Source organism: Neofelis nebulosa, chromosome 1 (genome assembly GCF_028018385.1).
Source record: "Neofelis nebulosa isolate mNeoNeb1 chromosome 1, mNeoNeb1.pri, whole genome shotgun sequence".
NCBI lineage: Eukaryota > Metazoa > Chordata > Mammalia > Carnivora > Felidae > Neofelis > Neofelis nebulosa.
The window spans coordinates 15612799-15638817 of record NC_080782.1 but is presented as its reverse complement, the minus strand read 5'-3'; the positions used below and the strand labels follow the sequence as shown (position 1 = coordinate 15638817).

General features: G+C 36.1%; 1 pseudogene; it reads left to right on the top strand.

Moving 5' to 3' along the window:
- The first annotated feature begins 1101 nt into the window (after positions 1-1101).
- LOC131513938 (keratin, type II cytoskeletal 8-like) overlaps positions 1102-26019 on the top strand; it is a 102419-nt pseudogene continuing 77501 nt past the window's right edge.

The window sequence follows — 26019 nt, the reverse complement described above, 5'->3', positions numbered from 1 at the left end:
ATATACGATGGTCCATTTCCAGTGTCTTTAATTAGTAGTTTCTTTGGTTTACCAAGTATAAAGTATCTTAATTATCCTCATAATGACCCAGAACATGTTGCATTAATTTATTTTGGAACAAATAAATAAAACGGAAAATAATAAATATGTGTTGGCTTTAAATCATGAGCTCTGAGCTGATTTCTCTACTGAGCCATAGACTTTGCACATTTCTACTTGTGATTCCTTGTGGGTGTTTCAAATGTAACATTTCTAAAATGACTTCCACTGAACATCTTCCTTCACCTCTTTCCCTTTCTTTCCTTTACCTTTAAAGCTCGTTCAGAGGTCAGTATCATCTAATTTTATTTTCTTGTTTTGTCAAAAGCTGTTATGAGTATTTCATAAAGGATCGTCAGTTCCTTGCCAAGGCGGACAGTTATGTCTACTCAGGAGCATTAACACTCTTACAGAATGTGGGGAACAGACTGAATAGACCCTAACATTGGACACAAAAGAAGACAGGTGACTGAGGCAGACCCATCTAAATGGCCCCAGGCAGGCCTTCCTCATTTCCTGTTTCTCATTCAGCTGTTATTCCTGGACATCAAGTATCTTGAATGTTTTGAAATGTAAGAATTGATAAATATTCATCCTACTCAAATTTAGTATTGAATACTTCTGTTCAATGAGCATCTCAGATGTGTATAGTTTTTGAAGTTTAGAATTATTTCTTAAAGTTGACAAGTAGCCCTAATAATATGCATATCAACGTGAGATCAGTTTTTGAGAAGTTACAGAGAAGAGACCACGCTGTCTCCGTCAGAGCATTTATGTACCTCAAAATGTTCCTGTAAACGTCCCCTTGAAAGTTCATTCCGCGGAGGTGGTAGTTGCTTGCTTACTAAAATCTTGCATACATCTTGATAAACAGAATCTGCAGAGGAGCCAAATGGGGAATCAAATCCTCCTAGAAAGTATTGCATTACCGTGAAGGACTTCTTACAGTACATCTGATCGCTATTTTGAAGATTGTCATTTCTTTCAGGCATCGTGGTAAACCAAATTAACTCGAACTGATGCACCAAATGAGAAGCTGGGTGCATGTGCTTCTGCCTAATAATGTCTTCAGCTCTGGATGAAAACGCCCACCTGGGCTCATTTCCACCTCTGCCTCCTCCGGTAAGTTAATGACGTAACGAGGGTAAAACCTTGTAAGCGATCTAGAATGTTTATGTCAGTAAACACCGCATCTTACGCTTTCTCTACAGTCTTCTAATTTCCTGTCGTTTACGCACTGTCAGTCTCACGACTCAGTCTTGCAGTTAGTGAGATTTTTTTAAAACTTTATAGAACTACTCTTTGACGCATTAGATAAGATTTGCAACTTTGCTTTCTGATTTAAAACTTATTTTTTAAATCGTAAAATTGAGGCATTCTTTTTACAAAATTGGCAAAGTCAGAATCTTAATGAGAAGAAAATGTAAGTCTTCCCATCGATTGAAGAACCTCCTCTTATTGCTGTCTGTCCAGTCGTGAACTTTTCCCGTGAATTTGTCTTTAATACTGCCTACCCCTTCTCTCCCTACCTCCTGCCTTCTTTCACTTGCTCTCCTTGCTCTCCTCTCCCTCCCTCTCTCCCTCTCTATCTCTCTCCTCTTGCCTCTCTTTTATTTTCCCTCATTTTATATATCTTTCTCTCACAATGTTTCTTTTTTGTACATTTTTTTAAATTTTCTCAGTCATTTGTTGGTGCTTTCTCTTTGAGTCTACACACACACACACACACACAATTATCTCTTGTAATGAAGAACTGTAGTTGCCTTCGTAAGAATCCCAACATTTCTTATTTGGGTTATATCTAGATTTTTTTTTTCAATTGCTGCTCTTAAGGGGATATTTCCACCCAACATGTCTTGCGTGTTTTATGATATACATGAAAACTAATGTTTCTTGTATGGTAAGTGTTCATCCTTCTTACTTCTAAAAGTTTTTTTGAGATTTATTTATTTTTGAGAGAGAGCAACAGAGTGCAAACCAGGGGGGGACAGAGAGCAAGGGAGAGACATAATCCCCAAGAAGGCTCTAGGCTCTGAGCAGTCAGCACAGATCCCAACTCAGGGCTTGAGCCCATGAACCTTGAGATGGTGACCTGAGCCAAAGTCAGACACTTAACCTACTGAGCCACCCAGGCTCCCCATTCTTCTTCCTTCTATGTAATGATACTTATACTGCATGAACTTAAAAGACAACTAAGAGTGTTGATAGTAATTAGGTTTATTCTCAGTTTCAAAGGTAATGCTGCTGGCAAGGTCACCATGCTGAGGAATCTTTGTTGTTGAATTTGGGGCAATTGTGAGAAGTTAAGGAAGTAGCTTCTATTAATAATCTATTACTAATCTATTGATTTGTTCACTTTATTGTTTACCGGACATGGATTTTGGATTTTATTCAATAAGTTTCAGCATGAATAAGTATTTTGGGGAATTTTTATAAGCTGTATGATAAACGTTCTCTTCATTCCAGTAAACATGCCATTTAAATATGGGTTATAATTCTTTTAGAAAGTTCTTTCAAACTGATTACTATTTTATATAGGATTTCAAATATATATTCCAAAGTTTTATTTTAATTTATCTTTTTTTTTTGCTTAATTGCTATCTTTTAAAATCAGGATTTGCTAGTATGTAAAACATTTTGAAATTTTTTGAAAATATTCTAAACTATGATTTTAAAGTATTAGAAGATTATTCAGTAGAATACCATTTTGAGTTGGCATTCCTGTAAATCTTTAAGCCACTCTGAGGTTCTCTGTCTAGATTAGGCAAATTAAACACACACACACACACACACACACACACACACGCACATTTAAGGTATAACATTTCAAATAGGTATTGAATGTGTTGTGTTGACGGATATGTTTACTATTATTTTATATTTTAACTTTGCTGTTACCCATGTTTATTTTCTCCTTCCCTCCTTTAGAGTCATCCAATTTCCTTTGGTTCTACTTTCCTTTTCAGAATTAAACATTCTATTTATCTTCCCCAAATGCAATTCATTAAATTAAATTTCATTAAAATATGTCTAGATATGAATATATTTCCCATCCTACCCAAGATTCAGTTCTGTATTAAAATCTGGGAAGTTATCCAGCATTTATGTCTTTGAATATTCCCTCTTGTCCATTCTGTGTGCTCTCTTTCCATATAAATAAGAGTGTTCTCAAGATGAAAGCCAGTCTCTTTTTGTTTTTTTGTTTTTTTTTTTTGACCTGATTTTAGAAATGTTAACCCATCATTTCCATGGTGTTCTATTATTTAAAAGTTAGTCAAATAATCCCTTCTCGTACTCAAGGGGTGAATATTATACAAAGACATGGATCCAGGCTACAGAGACCATTGGGGGTCATTGTAGAGACTTTCACAATTTCTAAAATATTTAATGATATGAATTTATCTCTGAAATAAATGGCCTATTCACATGTTTTCAAATGTAATAAAGTTAGTTATTTATAGCTTTACCTGATCAAAATTTGTAATGATGTTATCATAAAAGAAAAAAAATATATATATTTTAAGTAATTTTGTTAGATTACAACGTTTTATAGGTGGCAAGTAAACACTATAGCATAAACCATTCCTATTGTGTCTTTGTCTTTTAACAAATCTGATCTCTCAAAGGCTGCGGGAATTCTATTACTCTTGGCAAATATCAGATATTCGCCAAGGAATACTTGTGTTACTGAAAGTATTTGATTCACTTAATATGATTTAAAGCATTTCACTTGTGGGACAGTAATTTATTTAGATTTTGGTATTTTTAGCAACTCACCAGCTACACCCCCTCCTGCCCCTATTCTCAGAAAAAAAAAGTGAAAGGACAAAGCAGAATTTGCTTGACAGTAACTTCTAGTTTTGATTGAAAGACCACAGACTAAAATTGTTGAGGGAAGGAATTTAGATGAGTTTACCCAGTGCTGTACTTCCAGCATAAAGAATATACTTGATAAGATTTGTTGGAATATTAAGTCAAATGCAATATATGATGAAACAAATGGAAAAGGTGTAGCCAACTCATAAGAACAAGGAGAAAGAGTGACATGACCATAGACCATGTGAATCCATCTTGGATCTAGAGTGTGGACCTTGAGACTCTGAACAATGATCATATCAGCGACAATGTTGTTTGTTACAGTTAAAATCGATGTCAGACTTCTAACATTTTTTTTAAAAAATTAATGTTTTATTTTTGAGAGAGAGAGACAGAGTGAGAGCAGGGAAGGGACAGAATGTGAAGCAGGCTCCAGGCTCTGAGATGTCAGCACAGAGCAAGATGTGGGGTTCAAACTCACAAGATAATTATTACAGATAATATCTCACTCCGATGAGATAATAACCTGAGACAAAGTCAGATGCTTAATCGACTGAGCCACCCAGGCACCCCTAACTTCTAACATTTTAAATAAAATTGGGATAAAAATAAAACCCTTATAATGACTGAGATTAACTTTTCGATAAGACTGCTAGGCTACAGGCATCCACTAATGTTAAGTTTGGTAATTTGTATGTTTTACTATTATTTTTTACCATAACCCTTTAGCACTTTCAGTTTTCCAGTCCAAGCATCACATAGGTCACATACATGGAATTTTATCTAAAATTGCTATAATTGCAAAGAATTACAGGCAGATTACCGAACTGGTCATATAATATTGCTGTACTTGGAGACAAGATCATTACCCTCAATGACTTTTAACAAAAGTACCATTGTGAATAAATGTCTAGAATATTAAATATGTCCCTTTCAATGTGTTTTAGCCTATCTTTTCCATATTCTTAATTGTGGATGTAATAAATATAAAACTAAGAAGGATATCATATAAGATTCTCCTAATATGTCTGAGTATTTTTTTATTTATGCATGTTTAATTTTTTTTTAAGTTTACTTTTTAGAGAGAGAGATAGAGAGAGAGAGAGAGAGAGAGAGAGAGAGAGAGAGCAGGGGAGGGGCAGAGAGAGAGAGAGGGAGACACAGAGTCTGAAGCAGGCTCCAGACTCCGAGCTGCCAGCACAGAGTCCAATGCGGGGCTAGAAACCATGAACCTTGAGATCATGACCTGAGCTGAAGTCGGAAACTTAATAAACTGAGCCACCCAGGTGCCCCATAATATATCTGAGTATTTTAGATTAAGAGAGGGTTGTAAGACTGTAAATTTTGGGTGAATGGCTAGTTTTCTATTATTGCTCTAACAAGTTACCACAAATTTAGTGGTATCTCACAGTTCTGTGGGTTAGAAATCTCACTGGGCTAAAATCCAGTGTCAACAGGCCTTTGTTCCTTCTCAGAAGTTCTAGGGAAGAAGCTTTTCCCTTACTGGTTCCAGCTGTTAGAGACGGTCTTCTTCCAGCCTGTGGCCTTCCTCCATCTTTAGTCAACGAGGGAGGGTAGAGACCTTCTCACATGTTGTCACTGTGACTTCTGCTTCTGTCTTCACATCTTTTCTGCCTCCCTCTCCACTACTAAGGACCATTGTGGCTACATTGGGCCCATCTGAATACTCCATGATAGTCTCCCTATTTAATTTTTTAATCAAAAATAAAGTTAATTAGGGCAATGTGACATAATGGCACAAAGCACTAAACCATTTCACGGGGTGTCCTTTTCAAAAGTGAGCACCAACATACAGTTCATGCAGCTTCTCCACTAATCCTTGTCACCTCTAGCTACTTAATTTAATCCTAAAGATTGAGTAAAATATTCTTTTTGCAACAGGCTGAGCACTCACCTTAGTTTATTGCAGATGCTAAATGTACCTCCCTCTTCTGGCAGAAGGGACGTTGCATCTGAAAACCTACAAAATCTGACAGTCAAGACCCCGAAAATATTAGTCTCAAGTCTGGCCCCTGGCCATAGCACCATATATACTGGCCAGATGAAACAAACCAACCCCATATCTGCCTGACAGCACATTCCTGGCAAGGCTCTGCACTCAAGACAAACCCCTTCATCACCAGGGGAGGAGTCTTCCAAATGGTGGGCTAAACAAAATGGAAAGTGAACTCCTCATCAGCAGTGTCCAGAGTGGCTTTGGCTCCCTGTGGTAGCCAAGGCCTACAGATCCTATTCTCTTCTCTTTGGTGTCCTCACCTACAAGTTGCACCTGGGCTGAGTTGCCCGCTGTGGGGGCAGAAGAGTGACGGGGTCAGAAGTGAGCAAGAACAGCTAACATTAACTGTGCCTACACCACTCTAACCCCTTTATATACATTATCCAATTCACAGCTCAATAAGGTGGGTATTGTCATTACCCCTCATTTAGAATCACAGACAGAGATTCATTAATTTCCCAAAGATGTTAAGGCTACCGAATGATAGACCCAGGAGTTGCATCCAAACATCTATGGGATCAAAGCCAGCTTCCTGGCCTGCAGAGAAAGCCAAAGCGCAGACAGGGTGAGGCAATTTTCTCCGACCCAGAAGCAGAGCCAGGACATCTAGTCCAGGTCCATGTTCCACATGTTCCAGAGAGGCCCAGGCTTTCTCTCCCCCTTTTTGAGGTCCTCCTTGAGCCAATCTCCTGCCCTTGCCAGCCCTGTTGCTCTGGGCTGCTGCCTTTCACTCTGGGGCTCTTGTTCCCTAGCCCTTTAGATCAACCAGTTCCCAGCTGCTCACCATCCTTGAGAGCCATCTGAACTCTGTAGTCCCCAGACAAGGAGCACATCAGCTATCTCTCCTGGGACAAGGGGTTCTTTCAGTGTGCAGGGTTCAGATAAAATACGAGCAACCTCTCTATCCTCAGCTCCTATCGTCCTACCACAAAGCCAATACTTTCGTCCCCAGCAACACATGCTGGCCGTTATCATAGTCACCATTCACCTCCTCCCCAAAACCCTACAGAAGGGCACCTCACTCCCTTTGAGGCTGTTTTTCTGCATCTTGGGTATCACTTCCAGTTTCTCCACTCACCGGGCCAATTCTGGGACCAGCTGCTCTGACTCTGTTGAATCTGAGAAAATGGCAGAGAGAGGGACGCTCTACTCCTATACCACCCTGTTCTTTCCTTGCCTCCACAAATCCAAGAGCATCAGCCTCCCTATTTTAAAGTCAGATGATCAACCATCTTACTTCCCATTTGTCACGTAACTTGACATATTCACTGGTGCCGTGTATTAGGACATGGGCATTTTGAGGGGAGGGGGCATTATCTGTCTATCGTAATGGCTTTAAGATAACTTTAGTTTGGAAGGCATTAGTCAAATACCCCACTTAATGAAAATATGCATTTATCAACACTATATTTAAATGTTTATTTATTTTTGAGGGAGACGGACAGAGAGAGACAGTGGGCACAAGCAGGGGAGGGACAGAGAGAGAGGCAGAGAGAGAAAGAGAGAATCCCATTGCCTCTGCACTGTCAGTGCAGAGCCTGCTGTGGTGCTTGATCCCACGAGCTGTGAGATCATGACCTGAGCTGAAATCCAGAGTGAGACACTTAACCAACTGAGCCATCCAGGCACCCCCCCCCCCAACACTGTATTTATATTATTTAAAATACAGATGTTATAATCATGATGTGACTTGTGAAAAAACATGAAGTAGTCTTTTAAAAATGCCCAAAGAAAGGTAGAACTAAGAAAGTGTTACAAAGACTTTCTTAGACTATTATGAAAAAAGAACAATGCATTTGAAATTTGAATATGTGTGTGTATTTGTGGGTATGTGGGAGAGACAGCATACAGGGAAAGAAGAGGAGAAAATTAGAACAAAGAAGAAAGAGGATACAATATTTGACAAAAAGAGTTTTTCACGACGTAATTTTCTGTTTAAGATAATATTTGTTCCTTTGAAATTTCTCTGAGATTTCTTTGGGAAAGATTTGTTTAGACGTGCAATCATTTACACTGTGCTTTAACGGCCGATTTCCTTTTACTTAAAAGCCACCTTTGCAAATTCCTAACTAAAGATAATGGCTGTGCTGAAATTATATAGCTCCCTTCTTTTGTGTTGCATTTTCTCTTTCCTGTCTGTGACACTATCATGCCATCATACTATAACCAATAATTTTCCTTTCCAAAAGTGTTTTCTTTCAAAAAAAATCAACAGGAATTCTTTCATATTTTTCCTATTCAAATGGGTTTACTCTATTCTCTCTCCATTACAAGGGCTTATATATCTGTGTGTGTGTGTGTGTGTGTGTGTGTGTGTGTGTATGTTTTAATATAAAGCACTACCACTGCACTTATAACACTTTTTTTATAGGGCCCCAATTTAAAATAAATGCAATACTCCATTGCACAGATAATAACATTATTTCCTACAGGTAACTTATGGTTTGAACCTCTTTTAAGAAAATCAGGATGCTGACCTAACTTGCAAGAAATTCCATCCATGTTTTTCATAATACCTTGACTTTTACTCCTTCAACATTCATTCCTTTCCTTGGTTTCAGAAAGTAGGTCTATTATTCATAGACTTTTTGAGCTATAACTAGTGGCAATACTTCTTTGAACTTAACCTGACAAGACAGGTTTAATCATCTCTTGCCCTTCATGTATACGTACTCCCTACTTATCATGCTAAGGGAGCTGGATATGCCCTAAAATTCCTACATTGTTAATAAAGTCCCAGGGACACAATCAATCAATGTCACTCTGACTCAACTTCCTAATACACAGTCTATGAACACAAATTTACTATTTTCGCCCCAAGTTTCTACTGTAAGACCTTCTAGCGTTCATCCAAGTTAGCTCTGATTCATTGTGTTGCCTCTTGTATTTCATACAATACTTACCACACACTTAAAATTAGTTTTATTAGTATCTTCTATACCACTTAAAATTATTTTTATTGGTATCTTCCCTCCTCCTGAGACTGTGGACTCCTAAAAAGACTGTGTCATTTGTTCAACTCTGTCTTCTAGGTTTTTAGTCTAGTGGCTGGAATAGAGACAAGCTCAAAACATTTTGAAGTTTGAATGAATGCAGGACGATTCCTGTTTCCCTTTCCATGCTTAACCAGGTTTGGAATAGGCACTATGAGAGTAGAGCTGAATAATCCTTTTCATTGATACATTATTATGTATTTTCTAGACTCTGTTAACCAGTATTTTCCAAAAATATAGGGTAACTGTATGTATAAGCTCTAGTCCTATAAATCCAACCTAATTTTATGCCACAAGAAGGTAACAAAGCTTTGGAAATAACGTGAGAGTTTTGGACTCTGTGACACCTGACTTAGAATCCTAGCTCAGCTCCCTCTAGTTATATGATGCAGAACATTGCACTTAACCTCTAGTAGCTCAATATCAGTATTGGATGTATGAAAGAACTGAATTTTGTTTGGATGCAAGGTAATGTACCCGATGTGTTGAATTTCTTTTCAATAAAAATATTTCTTCTAGCCTTTCATTTTTTGCATATCTTTTTCTTGACTCATCTCTCTCTGTGTTGCTTAACTTACTGTTCATATTTATGGATGCCGTTTTTTATATTTCTCTATATATTTTACAATAAGCTTGCTTAAGTCTTGTTCAACATACCTTAGACTTCTTGTTCAACCAAAGGATTTGTCTTATTTGTTGATTTTAGGGGATATTTCTTTTCCTCTTTTGTTTTAAAAAACGTCATATGGAATCATTTTTGAATGGGCAGTTTGCTTTTATTTATTTTCTGTCCTTCCTTTTCTATCTTATAGTTGCCTCCAACAAACCTCATTTTGAACCATATTTTATGTTGGGAGATCTTGCCCACCATTCCCAAGTGACATCCAAACTCAGCCCCCCAGCACACTACTGCTTGGCTAGGTTCCCAAGGGCTCACCTCCAGCCACCCCAAGGAAGCATGCAGCCTTGCTCTTATCAGCTGCGGCTATGGGAGGGATCTCAGCCTTGGTCAGGCCCTTCTCAGTGAATGGAGTATCACTCAGGGCCTGCTTTAATGTGTAAGTGTCCTGTTACTCCATTGCAGCCCACATCTAGCGACAGAATCTGAATCCCTGGCCACATGGATAGATTAGTTTCTGTATTCAAAAGCCGAAAGGATATGCCCAAAGGCGCTGCTCATGTCTCAATAATTTCATTGTATTTACTTTCTGTAGAGATGTTCAATTTTTAAATGCACTTCTACCTATGCTTCTGTGTCTGTAGTGGTGGTGGTGATGCTATTATTCGTGGTAGGACACGACACAATGATCTGAACAAAGAAGTCAATTAATGTTATTTATGGAGATTCTCTTTTCCAACCAGACGTCCCACAGAAATGTCAAACTCACATTGGCACAAATATGAAAGCAGCACATTCCCCCTAATTATAAATTCTTAGTGCAACCCGTGTATTGCCGCCTAGCCTTATCATCCTGAGTTATAGATGCTGGAACCTTGAACTTTCCCCGAACTGCTCCTTTTCCTTTTGCAATCTAGCAAAACAGTGACTAAATACAGAAGATCATAAATCTTTTAACTTGTTCTATACCAAAATATTTCTTTTTAAAAAATGTTTTAATGTTTATTTATTTTTGACACAGAAAGAGACAGAGCATGAAGGGAGGAGGGTCAGAGAGAGAGGGAGACACAGAATCCGAAGCAGGCTCCAGGCTCCGTGCCGTCAGCACAGAGCTGGACGCGGGGCTCCAACGCATGGACCGTGAGATCATGACCTGAGCCGAAGTCGGACGCTCAACCGACTGAGCCACCCAGGCGCCCCACCAAAATATTTCTTAATTCTTTATTGCTGCTATCTAATTCGAGTTCCTTTAACGTCTGGTGTCATGGTGAGGATGTTATTTGCAAAGGCAAGGTAATATATACACTTCATGTTGGAATTTTAAAGTAGATCATTTGGACCCACTGGATTTTTTTGAACGAGAAAATATTAGCTAAATTTCATAATTTTAGAATAGTATACAGATAGACTATTTTTGCCTCTGTTTATAACTCCCTCCAATATCTACTTGCTTTCATGTATCTACATGTCGTTTACATGCATTAGCAAGATAAACTTGCAATCCAGGAACGTGTCTTGGCAGGCCCTCTAACTGTTTGGGATGGAGTGGGCCATAAATCATAACTGATTTTCCTACTACTTATCATTATAAGGATGACAGACATAGTTATTCTTGTGGACACAGGGTAGGATGGATTTTATAAATGTTACGGACTACAAAGAATGGGAAAAGACTGAAAGTTTTTGCAAATTGTTGTGAGTTGAGTTCATCCTAGTGAGCCACTAAGCAATAGATAAGTCACAGTTTTTTTAAGCTATATGCGGAAGATACACAAAAATCATTTTGGAGGTCATATACAATATTTCCCATAATAAATCTGTATTCAAGATTTAAACTATGACCTCTATAGCATTTGATACTGATATGTTTTGTCCATCAAAAATGCCACAATATGCAGCAATGCTTTTTAAAATATGATGTATCTGTATTTATATCTATATATTCATATCTGTATCTCTGCATGTGTGTTGTGTGTGTGACCTTAATTTTCATAGCCTTTGCTAAAGACAGAAACAAATAGAAGTTTTTCATCATAAGAAAGGCCGTGTTAGATTTGATTACTGTTCTTTTAAAAATTGATTTACTCTTGGGAGACGGGGAGGGTCAGAGAGAGGGAGAGAGAGAGAATCCCAGTCAGGCCTTACACTGTCAGCGCAGAGCCCAACATGGGGCTCCATCCCGTGACCCTGGGATCGTGACCTGAGCCAAAATCAAGAGTGGGACGCTCAACTGACTGAGCCATTCGGGAAATCCTCCTCTGTGGCGTTTTCTAAGAGATATTTTGTGAGAGGTCCGTATAGATGTAGAGAAGGTGATTTTTCTTGAAAGGGTACGGGAATTAAGCAGGCAGCAATGAAATGCCGATGTCAAAAAGAATCGCTTGTTTGTGTGGGTGAGTGTGGTGTTCATAGAAGTGAAAATAGGTGGATGTAGAGGATTGCTTCTATTTCCCAGTACTAGAATATAGCCTCAGATGATGTATAACAGTCTGCCAGTTCTGACTCTGTTTCTTTTCAACATGATCCCCTGGTACCTGCTATCTTACTTCCATCACATTCTTCTCCATGTGACCCAACATTTCCCTTACCTTTCATTTTCCTGAGCAGGTGTCTCTATTTAGCCTTAGTGAAGGTGTCTCTTATTTAGCTTTAGTGAAGGCTTAGTATAGCTTTAGTTTCAAAAAGAGGATTATTCTTCGCTTACCCTTTACTCTTTCTTGCTTTATCGTTAAGGTCTAATCCCTTTCCCCAGCTTCTCTGGACTTTGACTTTCTCTAGATTCAATTTTGCCAATCATAGACTCTCTTTTTATATCCTCATAATTAATATCTTAATTATTCCAGACCCTAAATTTGTGCCTCTCAATGGTTAGAAGATTCTCATTAGACGTTGAAATCGGGAAAACCCAAAGATTGATATTTCTAGCTGTATTACCAATAAATGATGTGTAAATACTCCACAGATTTCTCAGAAAACATTCAGACGCCATGCAAATGATGAAATTATTCAAGAGTGTATCTGAAGGAAAAGATCTTATGTAACTTAAAATTTTAATTATGAGATAACTTGTTTTAAGTGCTTTCTGGCTTATCTATGTATTACTTTATGTAATTAGTATTTATTAATGACCTATTATATGCTAAGTCTTATGGATATAGTAATAAAAAGACAATAAAGGAGCCTGTTCCCATGGAGCTCACTTTTTATTAAAGGGGATTTAAAAATAGGTAAACAAAGATTATAAGTAGCTTCATTAGAGATCAGTACAATGGCAAAAATAAAAGGAGGTGATAGAGGGTAACTGGAGGAAGGATGATTTGGATTATGTGGTCAAGGAATTGCTGATAAGATAACACCAGAGCTAGAATTTGAATGCAAGGGAAAGTGAGAAAATTCTTCTCTGGGTAGAGGAAATAGTGATGGAAATAGCTTTAAGGAAAAATATGTTTAGTTTGTGTGTTAGTTTGCTACAACTTCCATAGTTATGCACCACACACTATTGGCTTAAATAATAGAAATGTGTTTTTTAGTGGTTTGGATGCTAATTGGCAGGGTTGCTTCCCTCTGAGAGTTGTGGAGGAGAATCCAGTCCATGAATGTCCCCTAACTTCTGGAATTTGGTAGCAATCTCTTGTGTTCCTTCATTGTAGATGTATCACTCATCGCTGGTTCCATGTTCACCTTTCACTCTCCTTGTGTGCATGAGTATGTCTGGGTTTTCCCCTTCACATAAGGACATCAGTCACATTGGCCTGAGGACCCACCTTATTCCAAAGTGACTCCATCTTAACCTGAATAATTATATCTGCAACAGTTCTATTTCCAAATACGTTAATATTCTGAGGCTCTAGGAGTTGGGGTTTCAATATGTGAATTTCATGGGACACAACTAAAGCCACTAGAGATTGTGTAAAGTAAGGTTTTGCTGTACAACAAAACATCCTAAAACATAGTGGCTTTAAACAACAACCATTTATTTTGCCCATGATTCTATTTGTTGGCATCATGTCCAGAAACAGTTGGTAGATTAACGAGGTTCTTTCATGCATTTGTGTTCAACTGAAGGTAAAAAGAGTGGCTCTGTTTCTAGAGGGTTGGCTTGTTGTCAGCTGATGTGGCAAGTTCAACTAGGTTATATGTCTTTTATCATCCACCAGGGTAGCCCAGAGGTATTCACATGTTGGCATCAGGTCCCAAGAGCAAAAAAAGTGAATTCGTTTCAGTGTGTGCATTCATTTCAAACCTCTACTTGTTTTATATTTTCTAACATCTCATTGGCCAAAGCAAGTCATGACCAGGTTCAATGGATCAGGAATTAGATTCCAACTCTTGGAAAGAGGATCTGCAACATTATATGACAAAGGTCTTGATTGCAAGGATATGACAAATTTGGGGCCATTTTTAGAATTGACCATGGCTTATCTGAAAACCAGAAATAAGATTTGTATGAATATCTAAAAGTTTCAAGGGAATCATTTTTTTAAATTTGGTAATTTAAAAAGAAATTTAATGTTTTCATTGGGTATATGAAAAAAAAAATGAACACAGAAATGATGACAAAAGCCAAAAGTTAATTCCCCCAACTTTGCTTCCATAACTCCTTCTTCCTATGCTCATGGTAGATGACTTTCTGGATCTAGGCATTTTTCTCCATGCAATGCCCATAATTTATAATATATGCGGGATCGACCATTTTTCCAAGCCAAAGAAGAGTCAAAGGTTTAAAATTCAAACTCTCAGTACCATGACAGAATTATAGATGCAATCAATACTGTGTCTCTCAGTCATGCCAGCTCATATTTGAACAGGTTTTGGATATTTATCATTATCCTCTTTTAACCTCAATCAATTACTACAAAAGAACCTGCTTATAAATTTGCCCCTTTTCTCGAAAAGTAGTAGATTAGGAGTTGAGGGTTACATATTCAGTTGGCTTAGTTCTTAATTTCAAAAAAGGATTCAAATTCTTTTTCCATGTAATGAAAGTTTTCTGTTAATGAATGACCCGGTATCTATCCATTTCCTCATATTTCTAAGAGTTGCCTTATTCCCAGCTAGAGAATTATATTTTCCCTTTTGAGTAGAGTTTGAATGCCCTTACATAAATAAGGGTTGAGAGTTAAAGCAGATCAATCTGACTCATTGCCTTGGGATTTTCAATCTTGAGGTAAATGATTTAATGATGAAGCAATAAAACAGAAGTTTATTAGTTGTGGAGGCTCCCTAATGGAGTAAATTCTTACGCATAGCACTCTGAGCTGCCCAATGTTGCCGTTTGCTAATCCCGCTTCTCAAGTCTCTTAGGTTTTGTAAAATACCCAATATTTTTCTATACAATTGTTTTTCTACTCAAGTTAGCCAGGGTAAACTTCCATTGCTTGCCACTAAAACTGTAATTCATAAACTCTTACAATCTAAGTAATTACAGTGTACTTATTAAGAACACTTAGTGCATATGAAAATTCTATTTCTTCTGTCATGTTGAATAATACAAAATGATATTTAAATAATAATTAATTTTGAGTGAAAGCATACTCATTATATAAAATGTAAACATCACCTGGTCTTGTTTTTACTTCCAGTCACATGAAAAACCTACTGATTTGTTTTAAAATTTCAACTATCATGATTGGAAATTTCCATAAGAATATAAAAAGTAATGAATTTAAAACTCATTATTTCTGTTTCCTGTCACTGTCTGCATTGTACAGTCTTTACACTGAACTATGTAATTGTCTTGAATGTTTGAGCAACTAATGGGAATGATTTGAGAATGAGTATGCTGCAAGCAGAGGGAAATGATACAAATAAAAAGTTATATTGGACATAAAAATACCTAGGTTAGAAGGTGTCGGGGGGAGCTCTTATTATAAAGAGATATAACAAATAATTTGGATTAAAAAGATAAAAAAAAAAGACTAGACTTTGTCATATACTATAAAAAGGTCTCTGTGGCATTTTAAAGACTTCAAAATGTTTCAGCATTATATACTTGATTTCTCAGTCACTGTTAATAAAGCCTACCGGAATACATAAATAGTTGTAAAAAAAAAAGAAAAAACTCAGCCTAAAGATAATTTTAAGATACCAATACAGCAAAAATCTGGAGATGTAGTTAATTGTGTTGCTCCATTCTTTTTGTCTGCATTTAACTTCTCCATTTCTAAAAAGTTGTATGTGTAGAAATAGTTATAGGATGTTTATCCAATAAAAGGTGTGTGTGGCCAGCACTGATGGGGTACTCCTCAGATGCTGGTTATTGGTCCTTAGCATGTCATTGCACTGGCTTCCAGTGCTGGCATGTGTATTTCTTTGCCTGCTGGCTTTATTTGGTAGCAGAAATCTGCTTTACCAATGCATATAACACGTCAGAAATGCTAGGAAAAAAAAAATATTTAAGCATGCCTCAACCTATGACCGGTGGAAAAATATCCTTACTTTCTTTACCTGCTAGATAGGGAAACTCTGAGGCACACATTCTGGTTTTCTGGCAGGATTAAGCCCCAGACATTCATGATAGCAATTGCCTTAGTACCACATTGATATTAACTACCTACATATACCTCCCTTTCCACTTCACACGTCCTCTGCCTTTGTTTGGGGGTTTCTTAGAATGACTTCCAAAGTAAACTAATTGCACTTGAATCTGCGTCTCAAGATCTGCTCCTGGGCAAACCTAAACTAAGATAAGAGGGAAATGTTTCATACTTTATGATTTAATATATCCAATAATTATTTGCCGTAGGTAATATAAGTATGTAACACTTATTTAGCTATAATTTACATAGAACATCCCCTATATGGTGGCATTTGATACTAATTTTCCATTACTCTTCTCTTTGTAATGCATGCACTCATAAAACTAACTTTACTTGTAATTTTCCAAAAACAGTATATAGTTCCATCCCCCTATGTTTTTGCTCATGTTGTTCACTATGACATAGAGATTCATCTTTGTTCTGTTCTGCCCAAAATTGTAGTTCATCCTTTAAGACTTTGTTCAGGCAGAAGTAAATAACTAAACAATTTTTTCAGTACTTGCTGGGTGTGTGAATCTAGGAATACCTTATAGTTGCATTAATTCGAGTTATAGGTAAGGCATAATTTACATTTTTTTATTACATCTGGCAAATTTTAGGTCATTAGTCAATAATTTCAAGTAACCCGAACTTCAGTTCATGAGTTCTCTATTAGAGTTTTGTTTTGTAAACTTTATTTTTAATACGTTTAATTCATTTAATGTTATTGTATGTTCCCATAGGATTTTCACCTCCATCGTAGTGCAGATATTATTGTAAACGCTTATTTGTATATTTGCATCCTCAGTAGATTGAGTCTTCTAAAGAAAAAGACCTCAAAACTATAAAATGTAGAAAGTGTAATTTTTTATTTTGTTTTATTATTATTATTTTTTTTGAGAGAGAGAGACAGAGAGCAGGGGAGGAGCAGAGGGAGAGGGAAAGAGAGAATCTTAAGCAGCCTCCATGCCCAGTGTAGAGCCTGACTCAGGGTTTGATCTCACAACTGTGAGATCATGACCTGAGCCAAAATCAAGAGTCTAACAACTGACTGAGACACCCAGGTACCCTAGAAAGTGTGACTTTTGCTACTTGCATGCTTGGGTCTAGAAATCTAATACAATATATATTTATTAAAAAAGTGAGGGATGTTGACAAATAGATTTGCAATATGTACCTTGGGAATTTAGAATAAAATTTAGAATGTTGGCTATAATTTCCATGTAATTTTAAAACACTATCTTCCAAATATCCATGATATAACATGTACTTTAATTGCCAGACTTTTGATTCTAAAGTTTTAGTTGACCTCTGAGCACTTGCTATTTCGTATCTAATTTGAAATTATTTATAGTGAACACAAAAACCAGATATTAATGCACAACTCAGGCAGATCTAGATGATTGGTTTTCAATGAATTTCATTATAAGTATATTTTGCAGTTATTCTATATATTAAGGACCAATAATTCAAAGTTGAAAGAATGTTGTTTCCAAGACATTTTCTGAAGAAACCAGTCTTATTTTGATTGGCAGTTTTATATGATTACCTTAGCAGATGTAACAGCTGTCTGCTAAGTAGTGGTTGAAACAATAAGATTGTCTTTTTTAAGTCCAAATCATTACTTAGATGATTAGACCACTTGTTCTTGTGGTTCAGTGCACTTCAATGCTTGGCCAAGGTGGTGAATTAATTATGGGTAAATTCCACCCTAAGTTTGGCCCTTGTATGTGCCATGTCAGAAAGGGGTACCATTTTCAATTTGTCCAAAGTTGCTCTCCCATTCTTCCCATAATAATAAGAGACACTTTTCTTTTTTAATTTGTAAGAAGTTATAATAAATTACATAGAACCAGAGATCCTTTCATGAGGTATTCAGGAATGAATTGACATTCTGTAAAGAAATCCAAACATAAAACTCAAGAGAATTTCTGTCTGTGATAATGGTGGGGAAATCTGTGGATTTACAATGTTGAAAGTCTGTAAGGCAGAGAAACTAAGTCTTCAGTTGTGAATGGAACATATCTACCAGATGAATATAAGACACTTTGAAAAAATTACATCAGTTCCTGAAATTAAAGCTAAGAGAAACTACAAGAAAATGAAAACATTTTCTACCTAGGTCTAAGCTCCTCATCTTAAGGCCAAGCAAGAAGAAATGAGTGCAATGAAGTGAGACTCTGATGGGAAGTCGGGTTATTACATCTTCCAAAGCTTCAGGTTATTTATAATCCAGAAACACATCTACTTGGAGATTAAAAAAAAAGAAAAAGAAAGTCAGTGAACCATGTACTCAGGAAGATAGAGCACTACTGTTCCACTTAACACGTTCTTAATGATGTGGAAAACTGATATAAGTTTCCTGACTTGTGTTTATTATTAATTTTCTCTAATATGTTTCTTTGGTAGGCTATAGATTGGTTTATTTTATGTTTAGATCTCCCACAACACATTGTTCACATGTTTGTTTGTGAATTGATTTAATATTTAACTTAATTTAAAGCCAATAAGGTAAAATAAATAAATAAATAACACAGGGGAGCCTGACTGGCTCATTCAGAAGAGCATGTCACTCTTGATCTCGGGGTTATGGGTTTGAGCCCCATTTGGGGTGTGGAGATTAATATTACTTAAATAAATATTTATTATTTATGTACTTTATATAATATAAAATATTTATAAATATGAATATTTATATTTATTTATTATTTTTAAAATATTTTTTTTTAACTAATATAAACTATAAGATGTTTTAAGCCATTGTTAAACCCACACTTCTGACTTTTCAAGTCAGGGTGTTAACCTGAAAAAAAAATGTCTCTCCCAATATCTAAAAGATATTTTGCAATCACTTCTCATTTACATTATTATTAAACATATGCTAACACTAAAAGAATTTTATATTGAGTTGAAAATTTAAAAAATGGTGAAATTGGTGAAACTATTATCTTGATTAAGAAGCAAATCTATATACCTTTGAAAGCTACTTCAAAAAAATCTTAGTTGTCCAACTACATGGTAACTACAAATTGAAAAAGCAAAAAAAAAAAAAGAGGTGTCCATTTTTAACCAGCCATTTTTGTGTTACCCTAATATTTAGGTACATTTTATCCTTAATAATGTCTCCTAAATATTCTACATTGAAAATTAGAGTTCATTATGTTTTATTTTGTAATTTTTCACAATTCATAGTTGTAAGGAATTAAATATTTAATAAAAAGATGGAAAAGATATTAAAGTTACTTGTAGCAACGCTTCACCAAAAATATAAGTTTTCTGGTGTCAAAAGCAAGACAAAAGGCTGAAAATGGAGTCACTTATGCTGAGCCCCATATCACCAATTAAAAACAAGTTAATTATAGTTTCTATTCTTCCAGAAACACCATATTAAACCAGTCAGGAATCACCCAGACTGAACTACTGAGGCCATCTGCCTCATAGACCACTGTCAGTCTCTAAAGGAGGATATCCTTGCAAAAACCAACCTGCTTTTTTGCCTAATATAAATTCTTTGCCCCACTCCCTTTTCTGCTTATAAATGACTTTGATGTTGTACAGCTCCTTTCTATCTGCTAGATGGGAGACTGCCTGCATTGAAATGATTTTTGCTCAAATAAATTTGTAATATTTTTAATATGCCTCAGTTTAATTCTTGACACAGAATGGCACTGACCCAAATTGAAAATAGCTTTCCCATTATTTGTAAAGAGCCCCTAAAAATTTAGTAAACCATGAACTGGAATTTTATCAACGTGGAGCTAGAGATAATGTCTTTGTGTTTACCTATGGAGGTAATGCAAAATGTTATAGAGGACAAAGTGAAATTGTAGTGCCTCCATATTATTTTTTTTTTTTAAATTTTTTTTTTCAACGTTTTTAATTTATTTTTGGGACAGAGAGAGACAGAGCATGAACGGGGGAGGGGCAGAGAGAGAGGGAGACACAGAATCGGAAACAGGCTCCAGGCTCCGAGCCATCAGCCCAGAGCCTGACGCGGGGCTCGAACTCACAGACCGCGAGATCGTGACCTGGCTGAAGTCGGACGCTTAACCGACTGCGCCACCCAGGCGCCCCTAGTGCCTCCATATTAAATCACTGCCACCAACACCAAAATGACTGAAAATGAAGCTTTTGAGATACAATGTTAAATATTGGAAGAATGTTTAATAAATTGAAAGTAAGACACTGAGAGTAGAAACACGTGTAGAAATGAAAGGTCGTATATTATAGAAGAAGATACCATGCGCTTTGAATATGCTTTGATAGGAGAGGTTTATACTAGGAGACATAATCAGAAAAAAAAATCATGAAGATATTGAGGTTTGTCTTAAGCTTGAACGAATGGACAACAATAATAACAATAAAAGATATTAGAGAAATAAAACAAATGGGGTGCCTGGGTGGCTCAGTCAGTGAAGCGTCCAACTTTGGCTCAGGTCATGATCGCACTGCTGGTGAGTTCAAGTCAGGCTCTGTGCTGACAGCTCAAAGCCTGGAGCCTGCTTTGGATTCTGTGTCTCCCTCTTTTTCTGCCTCTACCGCCTCCCTCCCCTCTCTTTCTCTCTCAAAAATAAATATTTAAAACATAAATAAATAAATAAATAAATAAATAAAACATATAAATAAAATGAAACAAAAAAGAAAGAGGATCTGTGAATTTTGAGTCCTGGAATTGAAGTGATTGGGAATTTTCTTTCAAAGTAAAGAGGGCCCACCACATGCAAGAGATAGAATTATTTGCCTTCCCTCCCTAAAAGTCAACAGAGAAAGGCATCCACAGTCAAAGTAACCACACAGAAGGCCAGAAGCTACTAGCACATAAAAAAGAGAAACATCCAATTAATAGCAATTAAAGAGTTCGGTAAAAGCGCTTCCAAAAAAGGTTACATTCTGATGGTAAGGACTTCAACATATCTTTTGGAGAGTACACAATTTAACCTTTAACAATGAGAGTATTTACACCAGGGCAATTGGCAAACATTACACATAATGGCTTCTCTCTTAAAGCCACCATTATTTACCAGCACTCTACTTATGTATGTATGATATCTGATAAATAGACTTCTCTCTTGGGAAGAAAATATGAGAAACAGAGAATACAGTAAGTATTAAGAATGCAAAGCCACTGGGCACCCCTCACATTAGTTAAGGGTACTTTTTCTTGTAATGGGGGCATCAGATCTCCCTCGCTGAGATAATTCTCACACATTTTCTTTCTACTTAATGACCCTCTATTCTAATTTTAATATAATTATGTTTAATTTTAAAATATTGATTGGTCCTGAATTTTAACAATTTAGTTACCTGTTTATGTGGTTCTTGTTTGTTTTGTTTTGTTGTTCTAACCTTCTTAAGTTTTTGAGACAGAGTCCTATCAAGTTTATTAAGCTTGGAAATAATAATGATGGGCTACTGTAATAGAATAGAATAGAATTAACATAAGTCATCATAACAATAAAGTATGGTATTACTAATTAGATTTCTATTAATATTACTAGTCATTTTAAAGAAGCATGAATTTTTTAATGTTTATTTTTGACAGAGAGAGACAGAGACAGAGACAGAGACAGAGCATGAGTGGGGGAGGGGCAGAGAGAAAGGGAGACACAGAAATCAAAGCAGGTTCCAGGCTCTGAGCTGTCAGCACAGAGCCCCATGCGGGGCTTGAACTCACAGACGGAGATCATGACCTGAGCCAAAGTCAGATGCTCAACCAACTGAGCCACCCAGGTGCCCCAGGAGCATAAACTTTTTAACTAAATGTTTACAAACAAGGTGTTGTAAGAATCAACACAACCCTACCTTCTTCAAAAAGGTATTGTTTCTAGGTCATTACTTGAAAAGATTTTATTTTCCTTGACTTCCTTTAACTTTTGTAGTAGTGAAAAGTTTAAATCTTTTAACACTGATCACACTGAAAAAGATTGCATTTTCTAGACTTCTTACATGAAATATACATAGAAAGTAGTTAAGCTGGAAGGATACTTTATTTATGAAAATACTGCTTATATGCTGTTTCAAAAGGTCTCCAACTAAGGAGTGATTGACACAAAATCCATTGCTTGTTGAATATGAGGAGGAAGAAAAACAAAGAATAAAATACATATTCTCTTATGGAGAATGAAATTAAGTATGACTGCCAAAGTTTCCTAGTGGACAGAAAATAAAAATAATTTTCTGATATGCATTTACTTCCCCATTTGATTTCTTCACACACATCTTTCTATGGATAGTAATGTAATTTTTTTTTAATTTGTGTAAAAAAATCTATATTTTGAAGTGAATCCCCTAGAAGTGAAAGTACATAAAGGTGTGTTAGTAAATTTACAAATAAGACAAATCATTCATTCAATAAATATTGAATAAACATCTTCTATTTGCTAGGCCTTGTATTAGCTGTGCACATACCAAAATAAATGAGATCATCTTGTCTGTGAGATACATAACATCAATTTATAAAGATAGACAAATAACCAAAAAATTACAATATTACATACAGCAAAATAAATGCAGGGTGCCTGGGTGGCTCAGTTGGTTAAGCATCCAACTCTTAGCTACAACTCAGGTCATGATCTAGTGTTTCGTGAGTATGTTCCTTATACCAGTTTAGTTAGCTTTAGAGAATATAAAGAAGGCAGAGTGACTCAGAGGAAAAGACTTATATTGGGATTTCTGCAACACGTCAAACCTACTTTCCAGACACTTTGCCCTACTGGCCCCCTCTCATCAAATTGAGACACACCTGAAGCAGGTGCAGACCACTTCAGCTCAGAGGTCACTCTTCCATTCTAGACTTCTTTACATACCATGGTTTTCACGTGGCCCTCTGAGAATGTGTCCCAAGGCCAAATGGCCAGTGCACCCTGGGTCTGGAGATCAAACTTCAGACCACCAATTATGTATCTGAACAGGTTTCAAATCTAGCTGAAACCACTAAATCCAAGATTTTTCTAATGATTCATGGAAAGATTTCATTGGTTTTTGGAATCCCCTAAATGTACTTGTACAAAGGACTAGATATATGCCCATTTATCTGGGGGAAACTATAAAAACTTCCATTAAACTCAAACTTTGTGGTGCAAAGGAAAAAAAAAAACAAAGAACAAAAGCAGAATCTGCATTACATGCTGCAAGAGTGACTTAAGGGTTTGTATTAGTCTCAAAGGAGCAAAGAGCAAACTCAGAAGTGCACGGTGCTTATTAGGCATTGTTTTCTGGAAGAAACACAGATCAAGACAGTCACTAGCAAACACTTCTTATTTCACAAATACTAATGCAATGGCTCAAAATCCCTCTAGAGTTAACACTACTGTGTTCAATATTAATGCAATTTAATTGTACTTTAGAAGTATTTGCCTATGTTGTAGACTTTTTAGTGCTATAAATCTGCTTTTTTTTTCCTATGAAGGTAATGTCTGTTTGACAGTAAATTAATTCCTTATTCACAAAAGGCTGATTAATATTTACTTTTATGCTCATTTTGGAGCATGATTTAATAATGATGTTTGTATATTTAGAATTCTCTAGTCTCCTGTCAAAAAGACAATGTCTATCATGTTGATTTGTTTCTAGCATCCACAGGTTAATGATCAGAGGCAACACAGGCAATAGAACTTTTCCTATTTTTGTTGCAACTATTTTCATTGAGGACTATAAAGCAATGCAGATTTTGCCGAATTGAGTTGCCTGTAAATACATAAGTCGTTATTCTTCAATTGACTAAATTCATCTGGGGGAAATTTACAAAGATAAAACCTGACAAAAATGATTAATTACCAAAAAAAAAAAAAAGATGAATTACCTTTTTTCATGGAAAAGTCATGTTGATATATTTCAAGAAGCTATGTATATTATATAGAGTATGTGTCATACTTAGAAAAGTCTTCTCGTTTTTTTCAATAGACTAATGTATTTTAATTAAAAATAAATTATGAAGTCTTGAAAACTAATTTATGTATCCAAAGTGCATAATATTTCCATCTAAATAGACATGTTGAGAGTCTAAGTTAGAACATTTTATATGTTTGGATAAGTTTTATTTCAAATAGATATGTACACAGGGGTGACTGGGTGCCTTAGTTGGTTAAGCATCTGACTGGCTCAGGTCATGATCTTGTGGTCTGTGAGTTCAAGCCCTGCATCAGGCTTTGTGCTGACAGCTCAGAGCTGAGAGCCTGTTTCAGATTCTGTGTCTCCCTCTATCTCTGCTGCTCCCCCACTTGCTCTCTCTCCCTCTCTCTCTCAAAAATAAACAAACATTAATTTTTTTTTAAAAAGGTCAAACAGTTGTGTATATATGAGCATTTTAGCAAATTATAATTCGTTGAGCAATTCTTACAGAGAGAGAGCATTCCTACTCTTTCATTTGACCAACCTTGGATGTAGATGTTTCCTGAATTTATAAATGGCAAATTAAAGAACACATTCATGCAAATATATTTAACATGCACGTGGAAGTACCTTTAGGATAGGATTTGGTTATTTTATAAATCAATGTATTTTTAATCTGTCCTTACAGTTCTTAAAATCTATAGCCATTTCCTAAAACTTGATGTTCTAATATATACAATACTGGGCATTAAAACAGAGAACACTTGATTATATTTAATATCAGTAAATTAAAAAGCAAATTAATTTTCAATTCTGTACGTGCCAAGAATTGTGCCATATTACACCAAGCTTAAAAGGAACTGTTCAGTATGGGCTTTGTCCAGATTTAACACACCCAGCTTTATAAAGTTGCATTAATTTGAGATTTAGGGAGTTTATTCTGATCGTCATAAATTTTACATACATTTATGTCAACTTAATAAACTAAACACAACTAACCTGTCAGCCTTGCTATGATAATAAAGAAATCTCCAAATTTAGTGACTTAAAAAAAAAAGTGTACATAGGACACTTTCTACATGCTTGTCACATGTCAACTGGAGACTCAGCTTATTGGATCAGTAAGGGTCAAGGCTGATGAGACTCAGTGGAAACAGTACTCAAAGGAAGCAGTAAAAGAACACAGTGGCCAAGGAGCTAACTCATAAAATTTCTGCCCAGAGGGTGTATATTTTACTGACATACATATTGCTTTGACTACAACAAAATAGTCTGAATAGTCTATCTTGAATAAATTATTTCAGAAAATGCTAAAAGGGTAAACTTTTTCTTTACCCACTATTAAGAAAAGATTTTAGTAATAATCTCCATAATATCTATCCACAGTAAAGAATGTGAACACTGTCACAAAGTGGACTTATAAGAAAACCATTGAATTTCACATAGAATTCGCTAGTTTGGGTCATAGCTTATATATATGGCATGATTTTAGAAACCTGACTTAAATTCAGGAGTCCTTTGCTTTTCTTAACTCTAAAATGATGCTACTCATATCTGTCCAATAAAGCTGTTGGAAAGACCCCACGAACTGATATGTGCAAAGCTGGAAACTCTAAAGACATAAAAATTTCAGGGATGGTGACCTGTTTTACTGTTCAGATGATGTATATCTGTTCTTGTAGGAACAAGACCAGCTTAACTTGAGAAATTTGAGAGTATTTAGCTGAGTCCTATCAGAAAAAAAAAATAATAAATATATATATATATATATATATATGTGTGTGTGTGTGTTTCCACTCCTAGCTGAAATAGATAAAAGGGAAAAAAGGCTTATTTGATCTGCAATGTGGATATGATGTGGTCCGTAAATGATTGCTTGATGTCATAAGAAAGACTAATCAGCCACTATTGGCAGAGAAACTGGTTTGTTTCTCTGCAGAGCCTGCAATCCTAGTGAAAGAAGTATTCAGAATTCCATAATGGAATGATTGGAAGCCCAAACAACTTAGAATGGCACTGGATGATAAAGACCTAAAAAGTGACTGAAGCAATGAAGACAGTGCTTCTGAGAATAGATGTAATATTTCTTCATGTCAGCTGATAATCACTCCTCCGCCGTGCGTTGCTTTCATACCCGTAGAAATTCTAGGAATGATGACCAGAAAAAAAAAATGAATCCTGTAAAAA